Here is a 6,906-nt window from a genome sequence, read left to right as displayed (position 1 = left end):
ATGCAGCACCATCGTCATTGTAGTTTTAGTGAAAGATATGAAGGGGTCCAGAAAAAGGATCATATTATCCCTTAATTCAACAAGAGATGAGAATTGGGGGTGAAGAACATGCCCCAGATTGACATTGTTATTGTGTAGGTTCATGGTGAGCAATGGGATGATGTACATCCTGTTTAATACATAAAGATTGGAAAACATGACTATTCAGGGGCTTAACAAATAACAAAGGGGCCCTAAAGCAATGGGGCGCACTCCACAACGACCACCTTCACTGTCAAGTTCACTACATATAAAACTCCATAATACGCAGAGATAATGCAAACATGAATGTCCCAGTAAAAGACGGCTCAACTCAATAAACACGGTGATGTCACAGTACAGGGATAATAAACACGGTGATGTCATATTACAGAGATAATAAACACAGTGATGTCACAGTACAGGAATAATAAACACAGTGATGTCACAGTACAGACATAATAAACACAGTGATGTCACAGTACAGAGATAATCAACACAGTGATGTCACAGTACAGAGATAATAAACACAGTGATGTCACAGTACAGAGATAATCAACACAGTGATGTCACAGTACAGAGAAAAAAACACAGTGATGTCACAGTACAGAGATAATCAACACCGTGATGTCACAGTACAGGGATAATAAACACAGTGATGTCACAGAACAGAGATAATAAACACAGTGATGTCACAGAACAGAGATAATAAACACTGTGATATCACAGTACAGAGATAATAAACAATGATGTCACAGTACAGAGATAATAAACACAGTGATGTCACAGTACAGGGATAATAAACAGTGATGTCACAGTACAGAGATAATAAACAATGATGTCACAGTACAGAGATAATAAACACAGTGATGTCACAGTACAGGGATAATACACACAGTGATGTCACAGTACAGGGATAATAAACACAGTGATGTCACAGTACAGGGATAATAAACACAGTGATGTCACAGTACAGGGATAATAAACACAGTGATGTCACAGTACAGGGATAATAAACACAGTGATGTCACAGTACAGAGATAATAAACACAGTGATGTCACAGTACAGAGATAATGAACACAGTGATGTCACAGTACAGGGATAATAAACACAGTGATGTCACAGTACAGAGATAATCAACACAGTGATGTCACAGTACAGAGATAATAAACACAGTGATGTCACAGTACAGAGATAATCAACACAGTGATGTCACAGTACAGAGAAAAAAACACAGTGATGTCACAGTACAGAGATAATCAACACCGTGATGTCACAGTACAGGGATAATAAACACAGTGATGTCACAGAACAGAGATAATAAACACAGTGATGTCACAGAACAGAGATAATAAACACTGTGATATCACAGTACAGAGATAATAAACAATGATGTCACAGTACAGAGATAATAAACACAGTGATGTCACAGTACAGGGATAATAAACAGTGATGTCACAGTACAGAGATAATAAACAATGATGTCACAGTACAGAGATAATAAACACAGTGATGTCACAGTACAGGGATAATACACACAGTGATGTCACATTACAGGGATAATAAACACAGTGATGTCACAGTACAGAGATAATGAACACAGTGATGTCACAGTACAGGGATAATAAACACAGTGATGTCACAGTACAGAGATAATAAACACAGTGATGTCACAGTACAGAGATAATGAACACAGTGATGTCACAGTACAGGGATAATAAACACAGTGATGTCACAGTACAGAGATAATCAACACAGTGATGTCACAGTACAGAGATAATCAACACAGTGATGTCACAGTACAGATAAAAAACACACAGTGATGTCACAGAACAGAGATAATAAACACCGTGATATCACAGTAGAGAGATAATAAACACAGTGATGTCACAGTACAGGGATAATAAACACAGTGATGTCACAGTACAGGGATAATAAACACAGTGATGTCACAGTACAGAGATAATAAACACAGTGATGTCACAGTACAGGGATAATAAACACAGTGATGTCACAGTACAGGGGTAACAAACACAGTGATGTCACAGTACAGAGATAATAAACAGTGATGTCACAGTACAGGGGTAAAAAACACAGTGATGTCACAGTACAGGGATAATAAACACAGTGATGTCATAGTACAGGGATAATATACACAGTGATGTCACAGTACAGGGATAATATACGCAGTGATGTCACAGTACAGGGATAATAAACACAGTAATGTCACAGTACAGGGATAATATACACAGTGATGTCATAGTACAGGGATAATATACACAGTGATGTCACAGTACAGGGATAATAAACACAGTGATGTCATAGTACAGGGATAATATACACAGTGATGTCACAGTACAGGGATAATAAACACAGTGATGTCACAGTACAGGGGTAACAAACACAGTGATGTCACAGTACAGGGATAATAAACACAGTGATGTCATAGTACAGGGATAATATACACAGTGATGTCACAGTACAGGGATAATATACGCAGTGATGTCACAGTACAGGGATAATAAACACAGTAATGTCACAGTACAGGGATAATATACACAGTGATGTCATAGTACAGGGATAATATACACAGTGATGTCACAGTACAGGGATAATAAACACAGTGATGTCACAGTACAGGGGTAACAAACACAGTGATGTCACAGCACAGAGATAATATACACAGTGATGTCACAGTACAGAGATAATATACGCAGTGATGTCACAGTACAGGGATAATATACACAGTGATGTCAATCATTATTTCATTCCCTTGTTCCATTGATCATAGTCATCACCAACTGCATCTTTCTTCTGTGTGAGAACTGGCCCCTTCCTTCTTGGGTCCTATAGATGCTGCTATGTCTGCTTCCCTGGTGACTGTGCTCATGATTTAATGATATAGTCAAGAACCTGGGAGCATGACAGCACTGGGCTACGCTGATGACAGGGAAGAGCATCCAGTGTGTATTTGCTTTGCTTTTCTGCATTTTGTCAGTTTTAGGAATGGACTGATGAGTTTATTCTTTCCTCGCCTGTTACCCCAGGGACCTATGAATACACACAATATGAACCTGGTGTCTGCCTGGTTACAAAGATTCCATGATGAGACATTCTCTTTGGTATCGGCTGCCATTTTCACAAAATTAGGCATGGCAATAGATGCTACAATAATAGTCTGCAACTGTGAAGACTTCTCCTCTGTCAAAGCTGTGTTCTTCATTGTCTTGTTGTTGCCCTGAGAATTTTTTCACTCTTGCTTCCCTGTTAGAACATTTTGAAGATGAAGGGAGACAAGATATGACTTGATACAAATAACTTCGGCATTTCTCTAAACAGAACATTTTAACTCAAATTAACACGTATCAGATGTGACTTAAAAAAGAAACATTAATATCCACACAGATGAACAGGTCACCGAACAGCGCAGGATCTGTGTGCAAGGCGTTGGCGGCGACGCTCGCTGCATCAACAGCTCTCTCAGTAATGACATTATAGAATAAAGTTTCTCATGGCGTGACTGGCGCCAGTTGTTGGCTCAAGCACCGCATTTCAAGCCTCAATTTTGAATAACTAGTTGGAGAAAAAAAAGGCGTGCTGCTCTCCAGTCCATTGATGTTCACTTGTCAATGTGTGCATGAGTGCTTCTTCGCCAGACTGAAGTGTGATGGTCTCATGTTTTGTCATTTTCACCGAAATGAAGAATAATCCCATACGCACGTTTAATGTCATCCAAGCATAATTGTGTTGTGATTTGCAAAGAATTTTTTTTCACTCCCAGTGATACTGAACGGATGAGTCACTTGTTGTTTAGATCAGTAAAATATCCAATTTTCACAATGTTCTTATTCTAGCTGAAAAACATAAAAATCATAACATTCACTGTTAAATTATACACAGACTAATGGTAGCAGTCAATGAAGCAGCTAAAATTACCCGAAGTAGACCTGTTATTATTCTGTATTATTTCTTTACTTAAAGGGATCCAGATATTCAAAAAGCAGAATAAAAAATAAAACTTTTAATATTCGTTTTGCATACATTTATGTCCCATTTGTTTACTTGGCCATGGTAAAGTTTCACCTATGGTGACATGATGTTTTATGGTCAAGTCATCTATTTGCTTTGGTCTAGAGATACTATAGATGAGAAAATACATTCTAAACAAATTGAGTTTTGTAAAAATTAGAATTTTGTCCAAATCCAAATTTTTGGCAGGGAGAGGCTGAAGAGAGGGAAAGAGAGACTATAGAGAGAAAAATATGAGTTTGGAAGACCTCAGAGTATCATACACAAGCCTTCAGACCAATTGGAGCACTTTCAATTCGGGTAGAATTGATTTGGACTCTAATCAAATTGGTCGAGTAATTTTGCCAAATCTAACTGAAATCTAATTTAGATCAATTTGCTCATCTCTGGTCCTCACTGATGTTTAATTCATACTGATATAATGTCCCATAACAGCCATTGGACAATGTGGTCATGTGATTAGGGCCACTGTGGCCCAGTAAACACATAGGGCTGAGAATGGAAAAACAATCCTTGCCTTAAATATATTACGGAACCTATATATAGCCCAAAATAAAGTCCAGGACCCACCCCTAACTATATCATGAAAACCAACCAAAAGGAATGGGTCAATTAGGTACAAAAACACTTATAGTACTGAAGTATTCAAAAAATAACATGATTTTATTGAGAATCACAAAAGGACATAATTGGCACAAGTCACAAAACACATTTAACACAGGTCACAATACATAAAAGTATTAAAAACCAAGGGGACCGATGGTGGACTGTTGGTATATATTTATAAAGTGCAAGTGCAATAATTATGATTGGTCACTAGTAGAAAGGTATATTACACCAAACCACTATGGCTCAAAAATACATAGTACAAAAATACTCATATGCATATCTGTACAACAGACACCAAAGCATGAGGGTGATAATACACACCACAAGGGCTGACTAAGGCAATAGAGCAACTAATAATGTAGTAGGCACATAGAAAAATACTGACCAACCAACTTAGTATACCACACATGAACACCACCGGTCCACTCCCCTTAAATATATTACACCTGCAACATAGAGTCTGTAATGGAAAGCAACAGAACCAAGATGAGAGCTTGACTGTTGCTCTATGTGCATTTCACTGAAGATGAAAACTATTTTCATTAGCAATCTTAATGGCTTTTGGGGGTAAGAACTATGCACCGGGTTGTTTTGTCTTCGCATAAGGGATAATGTTGATAATTAAAGGAATTCCTCCATCTAGGCATTTATTGCATAATGATAAGATATGCCATAAATGTTCAGTAGGTGCATGTCCTACCCAGGGCCACCATAAGGGCAGTACCAAACAGAGTGGGGACCTGGCAGCCTCATTAGTACTACGTATTAATGAAGTTCTGCTAAATGTGTGTTGAGTGAGGGGCCCTCTCCAAGGACGTAGACTTTTACTGAAGAAATTATTTTACAGGTCTTTACCGGGATTTCAACCAGAAAACTGTAATGGTTTTGCTTCATTATTTATTTATTTAGTAACCATAACTTTGCAGAAAATTTTAACTTTTACCATAAAAGAAAAAAGGATTTGTATGCCAAAATTTTACTGTTTCCTCACAAGAACTGGGAATGCAAGCTAAATTGCATATGTTTGGATTTCTAGAAAAGATATTCCAATTAGCTTTACTTCTAAAAAGAATAGAACTCTAAGCCTATCTGATGCCAGCAGATGTAAGATATGCTAATGTTCATATAGGTTTTCCAGAAAAAAGCAGAGCAATGTTGGCTGGACTATAGTACTTCTCATGCATACTAGGTGGTCTACCTAATGAGAAACAGCCACTCGCCTAATGAGGGCATTTTTCTCTTGAGACAGTAAGTACTCTTGTCCTTTTGAAAGGAGAACTGGCTTGCATGTCTCACTCAGAGAAGTATTATGCAAACATCTCTCTCATCTTAAAAATGGGGCACTAAGGGGATAAGAGCATGCAATGGTGAGTGGAAGGGTGGTCACAAATTTTCGGCTGACTCTCAATTCACTTTGGGGCCCCATTTTTGACATAGGAACAGGTCCCAGAGGTAGGATTTGCACCTAATAGATATTCGTATAAGAGCACAATACGGTGGCACTGCTATTACATTGAGTGCTATATCAGACAATCCCCTCAGGCCAATGCGTACGACACAGCAAAAAGTCTTCGTATGTGGTGCTCAGCAAGCCGTAATAGTATAAGAGCAAAATCCAATGCAACATGAAGAGAAGAAACAAAGTATCTTGCGGCACTCACCGAAGTTGAAACAGTGTAAAGCTTTATTCTCCCTCTTTACAGGAAACTTGTGAGCGGGGTGCAGGGGCGGACAGCTGATTACAGATGATCGTGGCTACGGCCATTTTGCGCGCAATACCGCGCTTCTTCTGGCCGCTCAAACGTCATCGCGCAAACTTGCGCTTTATAGAGACAACGCCCCGTAGCCGTGACTGTGAGTAACAGCTGAGCGCCTAAATTAGTGACGTTTAAAATCACATACATGAAAAAGGTTGTTACATACATATTAGTACCATGTTTTTAAATTATGCAGTAATGATTATACTGACGTGTTCGTTGTGCGGTAATAATACTAATTAGCAATCTCCACTGGCTATCCAGGAGGGGATCTGCCTCATAAAGGGTCCACTATCTCACCATAACGGAACTTAACATAGATAGGTTTCGTCATTTCAGGATTCATATCTTAGAGGAACACGGACATGTCATTCCTATCATTCAACCCCGCTGCTCCGGTGGCTCCGGTGCGTATAATCCACCTTGCCTCCCTTCGCAGGAGCAGCCGGTGTTGATCCCCTCCCCTGGGGATGGTTTGGACCTGTTCCACTC

Source organism: Bufo bufo, chromosome 8, assembly GCF_905171765.1.
Source record: "Bufo bufo chromosome 8, aBufBuf1.1, whole genome shotgun sequence".
Classification (NCBI taxonomy): domain Eukaryota; kingdom Metazoa; phylum Chordata; class Amphibia; order Anura; family Bufonidae; genus Bufo; species Bufo bufo.
The sequence above is the reverse complement of the archived record's forward strand: the minus strand, read 5'-3'. Positions refer to the sequence as shown.